Consider the following 18,802-nt stretch of genomic DNA (forward strand, 5'->3'; position numbering starts at 1 on the left):
AAGAAAAGAACACCCCCAAAATAAAGAAAGCAGGGGCAGGGGAGAGGAATATGTTTCTGTCTGCACTCAGAGTTCATCAATTCTCTTTCTGGAAGCAGACAGCTTTTTGCATTACGAGTCCTTTGGATTTGTCTTGGATCATTGAATTGATTAGAGAGCTAACCAAGTCCTTCCCAGTTGATCATCATGACAACATTGCTGTAACTGTACAACATTCTTCTGGTTTTGCTCACTTCACTTTGCATCAGTGCATGCAAGTATTTATGGATTTTTCTGAAACCATCCTGCTCATCATTGCTTATATAATAGTATTCTATCCCAATCATATACTACAATCTGTTCAGCCATTCCTCAACTGTTGGGCATCCCCTTGCGGGTGGGGGAGGTGGGGGTGGCTCTGTACAAAGCTGTAGTTTCTCTTCACCCTACCCTATATCTAATCCAAGGCAACTGAGATTATGGAAAGAGACATTTCCCTCTCCTAACGTCCCTGGTCTCTTTACGTATCAGATGTGCATTCATTCACTTCGGGACTGTTGTTTTTGGCTCCTGAACCGTGAGAATCTCAAGGAGGTTAGTCTTGATTACTCCCAGGCAACATCACAACTAGGTAAATTTGCCCAAGAACCAAAACTATAGAATTGTGTCTCCCTGCCCTCCAATGACTTAATGACATGGTGGCCATGGGATAGTAGATGCCTATTTTATATATTTTTCTGTGCCCTTCAGTTTTGTGCGAGCAAAACAAATCCCTCATTTGTTTTACCCTTGTTACAGCTCTGCTCTTAAGGCCAGATAATGAAGTAAAAGGGAATAGGGTATTGTGGTTCTGGAAGACTGGGTGTCTATCAGCTTCTGGGGATGTCAAAAATAAAAAATCAAAGGGACAGGGAATTTCTGATTCTTATCTAGATTTAGAAAGCTGCCATGGAACGAGACCAAACATCTAAGCAGGATCAGAGCCAGTAAAGACAAAATATAGGGCCCATCTAATCTAACCCCATCATTTTAAAGATGAGGAAATGGAAGCTAGGTGACTTCTCAAGATGACCCAGGTAGTAAGAAGCAAAACTAGAATATGAACTCAAGATTCTCTGGTTCAAAACCCAGCACCTTTCCTTGTATCATGACACCTCTCAGCCAACGTCCCTGTCTAAAATGTTTGCTTCCTAGATGTGTAATAAAAGCACTGGATTTAAATTCAAGAGACCTGTATTCAAATCTTGACTCTACCCTTTACTAGTTGTGTGACTCTAGGAAGGTTATTTTAGTCCTCTGAGCCTCAATTTCCGTTTCTGTAAAATGAGAATAATATTATTTTTTTTCAGGCAGGGTGGCTAGCTCCAGGGTTTCCCCACAGAGTCAGATTAGTAAATCACTAAAAACTTGCAGTTACTCAGACTGTGCCCAAATGAGAAAAGTCGATCTACTTTTTTGAAGACAGGAGCATTTGCTTCTATTTTCTCTGCCATGGAGAATAAACCTTTCCAGTCTAAATAATTTAGAACCAAATTTAGAACCAAAATATCCATTAGGGAGTTGACAAGAAAGATACATACATATATAGTAAGGTAGTACCTAACTGTCTTTAAGGAGTTTGGGTCACCAGGCCCAGTACCAGCCTCAGATACTGGAAGAATTGGCAACCATGACTGCTGAGCCACTGGTTGACCTTTGAAAGACTGGACAACTGGGCAAGTTCTTCAGGGCTTGAGAAAGACAAATGCTTTTCTAATTTTCAATAGAAGGGAAGAGAATGGAGCATGTAGACTTAAGTCTGGTGAGCTGGATTTAAATTCCTAGAAAAATTCTAGAAAGCATTACGGAAGGGATGGATAGCAAGCATCTAGAAAGGGAAGCAGTAATCATAAAGAATCATCATGTCTTCCTCAAAGACAGGTCACATCAGCTTTATCTCATTTCTGACAGTGTTACTAGACTGGTTGATCAATCAAAAGCTATACATAAAGTTTACCTAGATTTAAATAAAGCATTTGACAAAGTCAGGTTATTATTGTGGAAAGACAGAAAGGAGGATATGGGTTAGAAAATAAATAGGTCAATTAGTTGAATTCAGAATCAGCTGGGTGGATAAACCCAGACTATAAATCATTATTGGGTCAACGTCAACGTGGAAGGAGGTCTCTCCAGTGAAGTGTGGCTTCCCTAAAGATCAGTTTGATTTTGTGCTATTTAACATTTTTCTATATACATGTACAGAAAGAGTTATAGATGACACAAAATTGGGAAGTCTAGCTAAAATACAGAATAATAGATTCAAAATTCAGAGAGATTTTAATAGGTTAGAGGAGAGGTGTTAAACATGCTGACCACAACCCCTCCACCCCCTGGAAAAAATAGGGGCACTCCTCCTGGAGTCAGGAGGATTTGAGCTCAAATCTGCTTTCAGATACTTACTGGCTGTGTGACCCTGGACAAGTCCCTTAAGCCCAATTGCCTCGAAATACCCCCCAAGACCATCCCCCAAAAGCAACAGGTCTCATGCTGCCTTTAACAATCCCTAGTGTGACCCAAGCCAGATTAAAATGTAGCTCCTGTCTGATTTTAATGTGTTGAGGTATTAAGGAAAAAAGAAATCTATAAAAATGTGTGATTTTTCTAAGTCAATATGTGACCCACAGGGGTCCTTATTTAGGGTTTAGTGGCCCCCTTTTCTGTTTGGCTTCACCACTGCTCTAGAGTATTGGGATGAATATAAAACAGGACTAGGGAGGTGCAGTCCCCACTGTACTCTGCCTTGGTCCATCCACCTTGGAGTACCATGTTAAGTTTAGGGGACCACATTTTAGAAAGGGTATTGATAAGCTAGAAAGTGGCAAGAAGAAATTATCCAGGATGGTGAAGGTCCTTGTGATTATGTCCCTTTTGATGTAACCTGGAGATGAAAAGACAATGGGGATATGCTAACTTATTTCAAGTCTTTAAAGTTGCCACGATGAATATTCTGCTGCCTTCTGAGCAATGGATAATAAGAGTTGTCAAGAGGAATATTAGGGAAATGAAGACTTGATATAAGAGAAAAACTTCCTTATAATTAGGAGTACCCCCAAATAGAATGGGCTTTTATTTCTTGGGAAGTAGTCTCAACCACAATGTTCCCTTCTCCCTATTCCCAAGCCCCTTACAATTGGCAGTCTTAAAGCTTGATGAACACTTGTTAGGGATGCTATAGAGAAGAGATTCTTGGTCAGGTATGGGTTAACCTAGATGGACTTGGAAGGCCTTCCCATCTTTGAGATCTTGTGAGATTCTGACTTGGCCAATTACTGACTTTGTAACCATGGGCAAGTGCTGCTTAACTGGTCTGACCCTCAGTTTGCTCATTTGTAAAATAAGAAGGTTGAACCAAATGACTTTTGAGGTCCTCTCCCATCCTTTCCCCTCCCCTCCCCTCTCCTCCCCTCCCATTTCTAATTCCAACACTACCCATGACTTGCTTTGTCAACTTGGAAGAATCAAAACCTCTCACAGTCTCAGTTTCCTCATCTTTAAAATGGGGATAGTTAGGCACAGCATGGTGTGGTATAAAGAACACTGCACTAGAAATCTTCCCAACGACATAGGCTAGTCCTCTAACCCTGGCCAGTCAATCAATCAGTTAATCAGCGTGTAAAGTACTTATTGTGTACTAGGTGCGGGGAACACAAACACACAAGTAGAACAATCCCTACTGTCAAGCATCTTTTTAGAGGTAGATGAGTGTGCAGAGAAGGTACAGTTGCATGTGTAAGGACACCCACAATCTATGAAAAATGGACCCAAGGCAGCTTTGGAATGGAGCCACACTGGGGAGGGGTCCTGGAAGACTTCATACAGCTGTGGTTTAAGCTCTCCGGACCTCAGTTTGCTCATCTCCTGAAATGAAAACAATACTACTTGTATAAGGACCTCACAGGGTTGTTTTGAGGCAAGTACCATGTAAATCTTAGGACTGTATAGAAATGCGAAGTACTCTTCTTAAATGAGCTCCTGCTTATAAGAAGTCCTTGGGAGGTATAAGTGTTGTACAGATACAAAGGGTTATCATTTCTTCACCCATTCATCCATGGAGCCAACCTTTCTTTCATTCATTCAACAAATACGTATGAAGTAGTGTGACCGGCTTGGTGCTTGTTTGCTAGTAGAACAGTTAGGGTTTTGCAATTCGGTCATTTAAGGTGAGACTCTTTCAGAAAGAAACCAGATGTCAATTGATTTTCCCCTGGCCTAGGAGGGATTATGGAATGAGGGACAGGGAGCGAGGGGGCTGACCTCTAGGGCAGAGTTTCCTAGGGATGGAAGATGTCATCTCAGTGCCACCACTGGTTTGGAATGTGACTCCCTGTCCTACTCCCCCTTTTTCCTCTCTCTCTCTTTCTCTTTCTCCCACCTTCTCTCTCTCTTTCTCTCCTCTCCCCCTTTTCATCTCTCTCTTTCTCCCTCTCTCCTCACTCTCTTTCTCTCTCTCTGCCTCTCTCTCCTTTTCTCCCCTTTGTTCATCTCTCTGCTTCTCTCCTCTCTCTTTCTCTCTCCCTCCTTTCTCTTTCTCTGTCTCTGTCCTTCTCTCTTCCCCCCTCTTTTCAACTCTCTCTCTTTCTCCCTTTTTCCTCTCTCTACATCTCCCCTCGCCCTCCATATCACTCACACTAGGGAAGTGAACTATGTGAATTCTAAGAACCCATTGAATTTCCACCTCTCTTGTCCAGGATGTGTTTATACTGAGCTAGTGTCAAAGTCTGCTTTCTGTGGGGCATACTGACCCCAGGGAATTGCATAATCTTCAGAAAGAAAAGAGATGATAGAGGAAGGTCATTGATTCTCTTTGGCCCCCTGGGGTGTGTGTGTGTGTGTGTGTGTGTGTGTGTGTGTGTGTGTGTGTGTGTGTGTGTGTGTGTGTGTGTGTGTGTGTGTGTGTGAGAGAGAGAGAGAGAGAGAGAGAGAGAGAGAGAGAGAGAGAGAGAGAGAACTATCAGTGTCCCTTTGATCACTAACTGTCAGGGAAGGTGAACCTTCTGGAACCCTGCCCACTCTCCAGGCCCCAGGCCTCCCTGAGAGCCTGGCAGGAGCTGAGAGAGGAACAGAGAAAGGGAAGGAGCTGCTGGTTTGGGTTTTTTTTGCCTTTTCAGAGCTGGGGGTTTTCTTCAACTTGGGCCAACTTAAGCCATGGTTATAGTTCTGGACAGGGAGTCAGGAGGCCCGGCTTCCAGTCCCAGCTCTGGCATTGATTTACTGGGTAGCTTTGATCCTGTTTCCTCATATGTAAAAGGGACAATAATTACACCTGTACTATCTACCTTGCAGGGATTTAGGAGGATAAAGTAAGATACTTAGGTGTGAGAACACTTTAAAAACTTAAAGGGCCAGTAAAATAGAAGGTATCATTATTGATGGCTCAGGCAGCTGTGACCTACTCTCATTATAACAGCACAGCCTCTACAGGCCAAGTCCATTACAGTAATCTTTTGTTGAGATAGATATCTCTTAGTGATATGACGAGGGTTCATAAAAACCATCTTTGAATTGTTGTCAAAACATAGGACTATAAAACAACAGCACTGGCTAGGACAACCTTGAAGATCATGTAGGTGGTGTCATGAGTGCTGGACTTGGGAATCAGGAAGACATAAATTCAAATCTTGCCACAGCTGCGTGACTCTGTGCAAGTCACTTAACCGCTGTCTGCCTCGGTTTGCTCATCTATAAAACAGGGATAATAACATAGAAACTGCTTCCCGGGGTTGTTGTGATGATCAAGTAAATTGAAAAATGTAAAGTATTTTGCAAACTCTGAAGCGAAAATTGGCTAAAATAAGCTGGCTTTTATTATTAACCAGAGACCCTGTATGACCATTTAGAGAGTAAACCTTGCGGATATTATTTTTCTTTAAAAATGTTTTAATTAAAAACTTCACATGGACTATCAATACCATAAACTAAACTGGCTTAGTAACATTTAATATTTACTTTCAATACACCATGTATAAGCCTTTTTTAGTCACTCCCTCTGAGTTTTTATCAGGCTTCTTTGTCCATTCCTTTTCAACGTCTTTTCCTCTTCTACCATTGTCTTTACTGTGGTTCCTCTTTGTTGAGTTTTGAGTGGAGATTTCTCTTGATTTCTTTGCGTTGCTCATATGTTTTGGTCTTAATGGTGTTTATAATGTTCCGTTATAGGAATGTACCAGACTTTATTGAACTGTTCCCCTACTGTTGGACGTTTAGGTTGTTTCTAGTTTTTTTGAAAAATCCTTGGATAGCTCATTTTTATTAGTTTTATTTTGGGTGAGCCTTTCAAGGTATATTCCAGCAGTAGATGTTATTTTTTTAGTAGCTTAAAATTCCTAGAATCATAGAATATTAGATATAGTATGGAGCAGTGGACAAAATATCCCTGGCCTGGGATTAGAAGTCCTAAATTTGAATCCTACCCCACCAAATGTTTATGGTGTGAGTTCAGGAAAATTACTTGGACTCTCTGAAGCAGTTTCCTCACCTGTAAAATAGGGATGAGATTCACAGCATGGTTAAGAACAAACGAGATTTTATACACACACACACACACACACACACACACACACACACACACACACACATACACACACACATACACATTCATGCATAAGTGTGTTATAGACATACATATATGTATATGTAAAGTTTAAGATGTTTTAAATTTTTGGATCCCTCTGTTTTTATATTACCTTCATTTTATCTTCACAGAAATCCAGCGTGGCATGGCGAAGGGAGAGCTACCCTTGGAGCTGGGGAGATCTGGGTTTAAGTCTCTGCTTTGGCACATACTGGTTGTGTAATCCTGGCTAAATCACCTAACCTCTCAGTGCTGTAGACTGGGGGTGGGGAATCTGCAGCCCACATGTGGCCCCCTTTGACTGCGTGGTTCTTTGAATTCAAACTTCACAGAATAAATCTCTACCCCTTTTCTAGGCAACTCTCTAAGACTATAATTGAAGATGGAGTTTCCTTACCAGAGAGTTCTTTATACGAATAAAATCCTAAATACAGAGTATTGAACTCAAATCAGGCAGACCTGAGTTCAAACCTTGCTTTGGGATTTACTGTGTGACCCTGGGCAAATCATTGCCCTCTGCCTTAATTTTTTCATCTGTAAAATGGGGATACCTCTCTCATGGGGATGTTGTGAGGCTCCAGTGAAATAATATGTGTAAAGTACTTTGTAAACCATTAAGTGCTATATAAATGTTAGCTATTATTATTAATTTTCAAGTGTATCCCTCCACCTTCCCCTACTCATGAGTCATTCATTGTAATAAAAAATAAGAAAGAAATATTTTAAAAAGCAGGTGAGCCAAACTAATCAACACACAGAATGTATCTGACATTACATGTAATATTCCACCCCCATAATCCTCTCTCTATCTTTGTAGTCTAAGAAAGGTGGTGAATTTTCTCATCTTTTTCTTGAGGCTGTGCATAGATCTTACACTGTTAAATGGAAGATATTATTTCTAAAAATACATTTTTATTTTTGTATCTTGTTTTTAAATTACCTACATCTCCCAATGTGCCCCCCCATTCTTCTTCCTAAAGAACGATGCCTCGTAAGAGAGTAGTAAGGGCCATCCCATGGAGCATGTTCCAAGGTGCTCATGCTGATTTTGGTGCATCACATGGAAGCTTTGGAGCCTGCTTCCAGTCCTGTGTGATTGAGTTCTGAACAACTCGTGCACTAATATGACAGCAAGGTGGCACAGTGGAGAGTCAAGAACACCTGAGTTCAAATCTAGCCTTGGACACTTATTAGCTGTGTGACCATGGCAAATCACTTAACCTTTGTTTGCCTCAGTTTCCTCATTTGTAAAATGGAGATTAATAATAGCACCTACCATCCAGGGGTCAAATGAGAGAACAATTGTTAAAGCACTCAGCACAATGGTTGGCGCGTAGTAAGTGCTATATACTTGTTAGCTATTATTATGAATATGACTAAAAGTCAGTTAAGTGGCACAGTGAATAAAGTGCTGAACCTGGAGACAAGAAGACCTGAGTTCAAATTCAGCCTCACATAACCTCTATTTGCCCCAACTTAAAATGGAGATAATAATAGTACCTACCTTCCAGAGTTGTTGTGAGGATCAAATGAGATAATAAATCAATAAGTAAGCAAACATTTATTAAGCACCTACCATGTACCAGGCGATGTGCTAAGTACTGACTGGATAATTGGATAATAATTGGAAAGCTTTGTTTTATAATATTATAAAAATATAATATATAGTCATATATATTATATAAAATTATTTAATATATAATAAAATATAATTATGTAAATAAATATAAATATATAATATTAGATATAAAATAATTGTTAGTTGTTAATATTATTAAATCCCCTAGCTGGGCACTGATCAGGAAGAGCGCTTGACTCAGTAGATATTTAGAAGGGAGTGTCCCCTACCTCAGGGATCTCTCTGCTACCTTGTCTGAATTGTGTTAGGATTATTTTAAGCCCTATAAGGGATAGACGGAAGGAGTGACTCTCCTAATTCCCCATCTTTACCCACTATGTAGCCATGAGCACATGGCAGTCCTTCTCCCATCTAGGTAATGCTGGGCTTGGGTTCAGCCTCCCTCTTTCGAGTTTATTCTCTTTCCAACTTGGGTGAAGAACTATATTCCCTGAGGTGGATCTGTCCAGACTTAGCAGCAACCTTGCACATAGGAGAGGTCCAGAGGTCTTGAGTCTCCTTGGCTGTGACTGACTAGCTATAAGAAGAGTCTTCCTTAGCAACAGCTCTAACAATCTTGGCAAATATGACCACCAAGAAGAAGACTGACTTAAGCCTGGTCAGATGACAGTAGACTAGTCATTGTTTAGACAATGCAGAGTTGAGTTGAAATGAAAAATACCTATCAATAGTTCTTCAAATTGCTTTATGTTCTGATGAGGTTTAAGTATCAGCCTCTGAGAGAGTGTTTTATACCAATTATTCTTGATATATCAGCTTAGTAAATGCCCGTTGGTTTTTTGGTCGGGTTTTTTTTTTTGTGCCAACTTTTAAATAGATTTTTACTCCTCTAGGACAGGAATTGCATTTTCACTTGTTTATATTACTGATAAAATGCACTGTTTCACTTCTCTTCCTCTAAATACATTCAAGTATTGAAAATGACTGAAATTGAAAGAGCAGCTTTTTTTGGCATTTTTTTTTTTTTTACTCAAACTGCCACTGCCCCTAGTCTTGGCTATAAATTTGGGTCCTTCAATCTTTGACAAGCTGTATGAAATGCTTTCTCTTCTCCAGCATTTAGTTGACCTCTTTAATGGTGTAGCCAGAAGAAGCCCTTCTAGATGGGCAGCTCTACCACCTGGGAATCCCCCAGGCATGCCCCTTGAACTCGGATGCAGCTTAGTAGTGACAGGGTTGCAGACCTCAGGTTCTTCTGATACTCAAATTCTTGCTTCTCAGCAGTCTAGTTCTTACTGAGCCAGCTGATTATTTCATTGCATTTGTCAAGGTCTTCCTCACCAATTTTGCCTCAGGGTTTCTCATTATCCACTTAGCTGTCATTTTGAGAACGTATGATGCAAATGAGTTCTTGGAAGACACCTTGACTCTCCGCTTCGTATATTCAGTCTTTTGTTTCTTTGCTTTCCAGACCGGGTACTCAATGTCTCCTTTGCTCAGTTGACCTTTGCCACTGGTGATGGTGATTTTATTCTCTTTGACACTCTCTTGGGCACAGCAGATACACTGAGGATTCCATTTGCATAAATGTCAAAGATTACTCAATTCTGAAGAATACCCTGGGGAGCAGTTGATGATTCTCCTGAGCTCCAAGGTGCCAAGTAGTTGATATGCTTTATAATTTCTCTCTCACTTTCATAAGCCTGGACATCAAGATGATTTTCTGAGTAAGTCATAAAGATCTGCTTGGTGGGGATGGTGGTATTTATTGTATTTGGTCAAAATTATTGTAATTCTGCCAGGAGTTTCAATATCAAGGGAGAGAGAAATCATATCCAACAGCACCCAGTCTTGAACATTCTCAGATTTGTCCCTGACAGGTTGGCAGCTTGAATACCTGTCTCATTAGAAACAGTTTCTTTAGGATTGTTGCTTGTGTTTAACTCCTTGTCAATGAAGATGGTGTGCAGATGTTCTTGGATCCTGGAGAGCTAAATGGAACCACTTACCAAGATGATGCCACAAATCTTTGACTTATTATGTACCTTGGTATCTCTTAGGTACAGTGTAGGTACAGATGACAGATACAGAAGTTAGTACCTTCATATAGTGTATCAGTGTCAACCTGGGTATCAGTGTCAATCACAATATTGACTGGGATCCTGGAGGAGAGGCTGAGTTTTGCTTATTCACAAGCAGGGTAGAAGTGGTGGACAACCCTCCTGTTGTCACTGAAATCTTCCTTATGCATATACTTGAAATCAGCAATGAAATGGTTGACTGTGTGGTTGTTAATGTCCTCTCTGCTCAACGAATTTGATTTCAAAGATGATACCTTAAAATTTTTTTGTATTAAAGTTTTATTTTTTAATAAACATAGATCTATTTTCTTGCCCACTTATTACCCACCTCAGTGAAAAGAAAAAGAAATTCCCTGCAACAAATGTGCATAGTCAAGCCAAATAAATTCCTTCATTTACGGTTCTCAAAAAATATTTATCTCCTTCTATGATCATAATTCATCACTTATCTTTCAGGAGATGGTGATTCACTGTTGATCTTCTAGAGTCATGGATGATCATCATAGTTCTTAGAGATTTCAAAGTTTTTCTTTTTATAGTATTGTTATTATTGTATAAATTGTTCTCTTAGATCTGTTCCTTTCATTCTTCCTCAGTTTGTAAAAGTCTTAAAATTTGTTCTTTTTAAAAATAACATTGATATTATAGTATAAATTAAAAATACTGTCTTCACTGGAAAGGATGGAGTCATCAAAACCACCATTGAAATCAAAGATCAACCCCGATAATCTCAGCACCAACCAAAAGCAATAGCAGAAATTCTTGGCTCATTGATGACTCAGAACACATTAAGACTGGTAGTGGTTTGAGTATCTTTGGTGATCTGACATTGGAAATCATTGCAGCAAGCTGGTACCATGACTATAGCGTTTATAATAGTCTTCCCAAGATAACCCCCAGCAATTTCTTTTATCTTCGTTAAGATGGTAGAAGATACTTCTTCAGGATAAAAGCTTTTCTAGTTTCCTTTGTTCAGACTGTACAACGGCATCATCATATCTTTAACCAGTCAAATGCTTGCTTTCAAAAATTATGTTGTGGGAATCATCGCCACTTGATTATTTGCAGCATCATCAACCAAGTATTCTGTGTTGGTGAAGACAATGTAGCTTAGGGGTGATTCTGTTTTCTTAGTTATTAACAATCAGCTCTACTTTTGTCATGATTTAAGACTCTCACACTCTAAAAAGTCATGCCAAGATCCATGCCAATTGTGGGTTCTTTTGATATGGTTGATGGGGCATCAGGATCACTCTTGATCAATAAATAGTCACAAAAACTGTGCTACATTGAGTGATTATAAATGCTTTTTGTTAAAAGTTAACATAGGCCATCTGATTGATTGGTAATATGGAACACACCAGTTCGGGCTCAGGGTCTACAGGGTTAGAACCCTCAGCCCCTCAGGAATCACTCTTAAGAATTGTAGCAACCCCTCTGGGGAATTGAAACCATAAATGCAAGGTAAGTTTAGAGATTGGTTTCAGAGGGGTTGCTACTTTAACACCACAGCCATATCATGCTCAGGGGCCAAGATAATTGTTGATCCATTTTGAGTAGCTTTGAACGATTACGTATAATGATAGAAATATTATAAATTTACATAGCCAGTACATGTCAGAGTAAGGATTAAAACTCCCAACTACCTGATTCTGAGACCAACTCTCTATTGTATTCAGATCCCATTTTACAGATGAGAAAATTAGGGGCTAGAGAAGGGAAATAGCTGATTGGTGGGGTTGCAATCCAGGTCTCTTGATTTCCTTTGCACCATTTGTGTTTTCATGTGTGTGTTTTCTCATTCTGCTAGTCTGTAAATTCCTGTCCTATATAGTTCTGTAATACTACAAGACCAAAAAAAAGACCCCAGCGCATAATTTTTATTCACTGGCACCTTAAGAATTTCTATATATGAGGATCAGCATGATGAGTTAGATTGGATATTTACTTAATTGTAAGAGACTGAAAGGCAAGGAAAAAAAACTAAAGTGAGGCAGCAAACCCCCAAGTTTCTCCTTCTCCACTCTCTCTTGCTCCCAACTCAGGCATTGCATCCATCTGTCTGGTGAGTGGGCAGAAGCCCCAGGGGAAGAACTAGGGATGGGAAATTAGGATAATCAAATACAATCAAGAGAAAGGAAGCTTTTCTAGTTCTAGAGTCTTAGCGTCTCAAACAGTTCTAATTTTAAGTCCATAGAGTCTTGAACAGAAAAATCAATTAATTTCAAGAATCTAGTATGTGCTCAACACTTGACACTTTGGGAAGACATATAGGAATATATAAGACATAGGATCTACCCTCAAGGAGTTTCTAGAAGTTATATTAGAGAAATGATGTAATATTCAGATGACCATATAAAGCAAGATATGAGAAGTGGGAAATGAAAATTATAGCCCATAAATCCATGAGTCCAAAGGAAGGATAGATTAATATAGACTGGGAGAATTAGGGAAGGTTTCACTGAGAAGGGGATTAAGAAAGATTAATAATAATGATAGCTAATGCTTATATAGCATTTTAAGGTTTGCAAAATGTTTGACATATATAGGTGCTATTATTATCCCCATTTTACAGATGAGAAAACTGAGACTGAGATAAGCTAAGTTACTTCCCAAGTCTACGCAGTGGATGAGATAGGCTGTGATTTGTGTTCTTCCTGACTCCCAAGTCCAATGTGCTATTTACCAAGACAACTTTCTGTCCCAAGGATGCTGCTTTTGTGAACCAGCAGCTATGGCACACCAACCAACAGAAAGGGAGTCTCGCATTGACTTGTGAGGGTGGTCTTGTTAAGAGACTTCTCTTCAGCAGGTGATCTATCACTCAAAGGTCCATCCATACATGTGTCTTAGGTTGTCTGCTTGGTCAGTTCCTTCAGACTAGCTATACCATGTCTATTCCTTCCTTGTTTTGAATTTCTAACATCTCTGCATCCTTACTCAACTCTTGTACTTCCAGAGGGTCACTGGTAACTCTGAGGTGGTTTGTGTTGTGTTGGCAAAGCCCATGAGGTGAGGTTTAGAGACAGTAGTCATCAAAAAGGAGAAGCATGCTTGCATGGAAAGGATATCTCCTTTCCGCCCTGAAATTGTGAACCTCAGGTATCAGAACGCTCAATTTGACCTTGATTAGTTTTGTCTCTGGAGTAACTAGGTGGTATAGTGGGTAGAATGTTGGGCCTGGAGTCAGGAAGACTCATCTTCCTGAGTTCAAATCTGGCCTCAGACACTTACTAATGGTATGACCCTGGGAAAGTCACTTATCTCTGTTTGTCTCAGTTTCCTTATCTGTCGAAGGAGCTGGAGAAGGAAATGGCAAACCACGCCAGTGTCTTTGCCAAGGATGACCCCAAATGGGGTCACAAGAGTCAGACATGACTGAAACAACTGAACAACAACAAAATCAAGTTTCAGCTGTGGAGGTGGTATACACATTGAGAAGATCGTAGATCCACAGAAGGACGAGAGGCTGGGCGGGTCATTCTTTGTGTTCACTTTGAACAATTTGAGCTGGTATTTAGAAGATGATATTTTCCTCTGTTTTGCATTGACTTGCAACTCTATTTAAAGTAGAAATAAGAAGCCTTTCTGAGAGGAATATTCGGAATCTTTTTATTTAGAATTTAAAGTTTGGTTTAAGACATACCTCTTCTTTAACTACCTATTATCTAAAAGCAGACAATTCAGAAATTCTCCAAGTTCAAGTTCAAAAATGACCTCCCTCCCCCCCAATCAAACAATTCTATCCAGTTTAGGAGATGGAGAATTTTAAAGCATTGATGAACCCCAAATTGTATGAATTTTTCTTTATCATATATTTGATCTTTTGTCAGTAAGCAGCTATGAAGTTCTGACTCTGCGCAAAGCTCCGTGGGAAGAATGGATAGAAAGATTTAGGTTTTGCCCTCAGTAAGCAGCTCTGACCCTCAGCTGAGCACAAGCCTGGGAGCCAGAAGCTGTTAGCAGCAGTGGGCTGCCTCAGCAAAGGGAATTGCTCTCCTGGGTGATCCAAGAATAAGTACCATGTGTGAGAATGTTCACTATCTCTCTTGGCAGAGACCCCAGCTCCCTCCCCCGCCATCCTCCCCCAGGACTGACATGGCCAGCTGGGAAGCTGGTGTCTTTCTCAAACTTGGTGGCAGGCTGCTGCCAGTCCCTGGAGACAGAGAAGAGGAGGAGGAAGAGGAGGGGAAAAGGAGGGGGAGAAGGGAGGGAGAGGAGCAGCTTTCAGAGATTTCAGAGCCTACCTCAGGTGCTGCCAGACCTCCTTTACCTGCCTTTACATCCCTCATTCTCCACTGTAGCTGTTGTTGTTGATGAGGGAGCAGGTCCTGGCTCCCATTGACCATGACCCTGAAAGGTGTATGGTATACACCTCCTTTGTTAGTTATAACATCGCAGAGGATGAACATTGGAGGATCCTGAGATGAAGAAAATGAGGCAAGGGCCTTGACCAAGGTCGCCCAGAAAGTTGGTGGCTGAGCCATGTTTCTCTTTCTCACCTGTTTTAGATTCTGGAATTTCACCATTAGGGATTTTTTCATTTGCATTTTTTAATAGATTTGTTGTTGTCACTGTTGCTGTTGCCAAGGTCAAACACCTCTGGCACAGGCTCCACCTTCGATATCTTGAACTCTTGCCTCCTTCATATTGAAGAATGGAGATCTGTGGGGATGGGACCTATGATGGGCATTTGGGGTCAGAGTGGGTATGAGCTGCAGAGGAAGGGCTGAGCTGGGGTTTGCATCAAAGACAGTCTTTGCTGAATTGAATTTGATGAGGATGCCTCTTTCCCCTTGATGTGCTTGGCCCTCCCTCTGGCCATAGGCCTGGCTTTCTTTGTGGAAAATATCCCCTGGTAGTTTGGAAGGAGAGGGAGTGGTTTGCCATTTCTTTCTCTAGTTCATTTTACAAATGAGGAAACTGAGGCAGCAAACAGGATTAAGTGACTTGCCAAGGTCACACAGCTAAATGTCTGAGACAAGGTTTAAACTCAGGAAGATGAGTCTTTCTAACTCCAGGGCTGGCACTCTATGCACTGAACCACCTATTTGCTCCTGGAAAGGATCTTAGAGGACATTTACTCCAACTCCCTCATTTTGCAGATGATAAAACAGAGGCCTGGGGAAGGTAAATGACTTACCTAAGGTCACACAAATAGAGGCAGATTTGACTCCAGGATCCCTGATTCCAGATACAGAGCCCTTTTCACTGAAACATACTGAGTTCATCCTTGAGGGCTACTAGAAAAAAGACAGATAAGCAACTAAGAGCTTTGTTCTCAAGGAGGAATGGTGGTGAATATAGAATATGAAGCTTTAACAGCATAGTCTGTTTCTAGCAGTGTCTGGGGAGGGGTGTGTGTGTGTATGTGTGTGTGCATGTGTGTGTACATGTATGTGTGTGTGTATGCATGTGTGTATGTGTATGTGTGTGTGTATGGGGTGGGGAGAGGGAAGAGAATGAGAAGGAAGCTCCTAGGGTTGTGCACACTTGTCCCAGACAACTACGTTCCATCCAAATAGAGCTATCTCTGCGATTTCAAAACCACAGAGGGTTTGTTCCATTTCCATTGTAGCTAATTATGAAAGATAATTGTTTAAACATGGTGAAGTGTTTTGACCTGAATGATAATATTATTCCAGGCATCCTTATTGTTTTGTCACATCTGTGCTAACCAGAGGGGAGTCTCATCACACTCAGCACAACTCCAGATGCCTGGTGAAGAGGAAGATAGACAAGGTGGGCTGTTCCAAAATCAAAGGAATGAACTTTTCATAGGAGGTCAAGGGGGTTGGGCTGCTTTTCCAGTGGTTGTGTGCATGTTTCTGCAGGTATCCATCAAGGCCTGTGTAGAAAGTATGGTCCCCCAGGGTTTTGTGAAACTAATCCTTTTTTGCTGGTGTAGAAATACAGCCCTAGCGCAACTCCTTCCTTCTCTGTCAGGTCAGTGAATCAATCAACAAGCATTTATTAAATGTTGCCTATGTGCCAGGCACTGTGCTAAGACCTGGAATCCAAACAGAAACAGAAAGAAAGCTAGTTCTTGCCCTCAGGAAGCTTGTAGCCCAACACAGGAAGACAATACATAAAAGGGAACTACAAAGTAGGGACTCAAGAAGATGAGGAGGGGAGACATGGTAGAAAAAGTCTGGGAGAGACAGAAGCATAGCAAGTAGAAGAATACAGACATGTCTGGCCTGATTATCCTTCTTAAAATGGAGGTTCTAATCCACAGAGTCTAAACACATAACTTACTCTTGGGGGAGAGGTATGTGGCATGGTGGAAAGAACGTTGGCACTGAAGTCAAAGGAGCTGGGTTCAAATCCTGCTTCTGATGCTTACTAGCTGTGTGATGTTGGATAAGTCACTTAACTTCTCTGGGCCTCAGTTTCCTCACCTATAAAATGAGAGGATTGGATGGGATGGCCTCAGAGACCCCTTTTGTGGGGAGCATGGTGGTTATCACCCCCATAAGATGACCTTATCTGAATTCTTGAAGCATTGAAAGCCTGCCCAACTTTTATTAGCATACGATTCTAATCTTTCTCTAAATGGTGCCCATATTATGTCTTCTGGGTTGGTTTTATTTACCTAACTGGATACTAAGTTTTGTGAGGATGGGGATCATGTTTGTGATCTGACTGTACTGTCCTAAGAATCAAATATTGGTCCAATTGACATCAGAATCCCCCATTCCCACTATAGTCAGCTTTATGGTCTTTGTCTGGAACTTAATGTTCTATGTCTGGTCAGGGGCCCTGGGGGGATACATTCAGGATCAGTATGTAGGCAGCACATAGGATTTCAAAGATTTTAAAAGTCACCCTCCTTAATTCACTGGCTGATGTCCGAAACTCTTAGGAACAGGACTTGTCATTACCCATTCAGAGATCAGAATTAGAGTAACTTTGGGGAGGCTCAAACAAAGGAAAATTTGCTGCTAGCAGGAATCAGAACAAAAGATTGAGGTAAAGGGTATTGCTTGAAGGTAACTAGCTCTAAATAGAAGTTTTTGTTCCTTGCTTGCTTTCAGAGCTCAAAATATTGAGAGACTGAAGATCCAGACTGCCCTTGGTGGGTTTTTAAATTTTTTTAAAAAAATTTATTTGTTTATTTTAAGTTTTCAACATTCATTTTCACAAAATTTTGAGTTCCAAATTTTCTCCCGATCTCTTCCCTTCCTAAAATGCAAGCATTCTAATTACCCCTATCACCAATCTACCCTCTTCTCTAACATCCCTCCCTTCCCTTATCCCCATCTTCTCTTCTGTCCTGTAGGGCAAGATAAATTTCTATACCCTATTACCTGTATTTCTTATTTCCCAATTGTTTACAGGAACAATACTCAATAGTTGTTTCTAAAACTTTGAGTTCTAACTTCTCTTCCCTCCTTCTTCCCTCCCCACCCATCCCCACTGGGAAGGCAAGCAATTCAATATAGGCCATATATGTGTAGTTTTGCAAATGACTTCCATAATAGTTGTGTTGTGTAAGACTAACTACATTTCCCTCCATCCTATCCTGCCCCCCATTGCTTCTATTCTCTCTTTTGATCCTGTCCCTCCCCAACAGTGTTGACTTCAAATTGCTCCCTCCTCCCATTGCCCTCCCTTCCATCATCCCCCCCACCCTGCTTATCCCCTTCTCCCCCACTTTCCTGTATTGTAAGATAGGTTTTCATACCAAAATGAGTGTGCATTTTATTCCTTGAGTCAAATGTGATGAGAGTAACCTTCACGTTTTTTCTCTCACCTCTCCCCTTTTCCCCTCCATTGAAAAGTCTTTTTCTTGCCTCTTTTATGAGAGATGATTTGCCCCATTCTATTTCTCCCTTTCTCCTCCCAATATATTCCTCTTTCACCCCTCAATTTCATTTTTTAAGATATCCTATTCCACTCACTCTGTGCTCTCTCTCTCTCTATGTGTGTGTGTTTGTGTTTGTGTGTGTGTGTGTGTGTGTGTGTGTGTGTGTGTGTGTGTGTAATCCCCACCAACTACCCAGATGCTGAAAAATGTTTCAAGAGTTACAAATATTATCTTTCCATGTAGGAATGTAAACAGTTCAACTTTAGTAAATCCTTTATGATTTCTCTTTCTTGTTCACCTTTTCATGTTTCTTTTGATTCTTGTGTGTGAAAGTCAAATTTTCTTTTCAGCTCTGGTCTTTTCATCAAGAATGCTTGAAAGTCCTCTATTTCATTGAAAGACCATTTTTTCCCCTGAAGTATTATACTCAGTTTTTCTGGGTAGGTGATTCTTGGTTTTAGTCTTAGTTCCTTTGACTTCTGGAATATCATATTTGATCCCTTCGAATCCCTTAATGTAGAAAGTTGCTAGATCTTGTGTTATCCTGATTGTATTTCCACAATACTTGAATTGTTTCTTTCTAGCTGCTTGAAAATTTTTCTCCTTGACAGGGAACTCTGGAATTTGGCCACAATGTTCCTAGGAGTTTCTCTTTTTGGATCTCTTTCAGGCAGTGATATGTGGATTCCTTGAATACTTATTTTGTCCTCTGGTTGTAGAATATCAGGGCAGTTTTCCTTGAT

At 40.6% G+C, this 18,802-nt stretch overlaps 1 long non-coding RNA gene across 1 annotated transcript in view; it reads right to left on the minus strand.

Moving 5' to 3' along the window:
* Window positions 1-2,470: 2,470 nt before the first annotated feature.
* Window positions 2,471-18,802, minus strand: part of LOC140507260 (uncharacterized) — a 37,538-nt gene continuing 21,206 nt past the window's right edge. Inside the window, exons 2-3 of the long non-coding RNA XR_011968271.1 lie at window positions 15,393-15,492; window positions 2,471-6,493 (exon numbers count right to left, since the gene is read on the minus strand). This is a non-coding gene — a long non-coding RNA (uncharacterized lncRNA). The remainder of the gene's footprint in view (window positions 6,494-15,392; window positions 15,493-18,802) is intronic.

This window comes from Notamacropus eugenii, chromosome 1 (assembly GCF_028372415.1).
Source record: "Notamacropus eugenii isolate mMacEug1 chromosome 1, mMacEug1.pri_v2, whole genome shotgun sequence".
NCBI lineage: Eukaryota > Metazoa > Chordata > Mammalia > Diprotodontia > Macropodidae > Notamacropus > Notamacropus eugenii.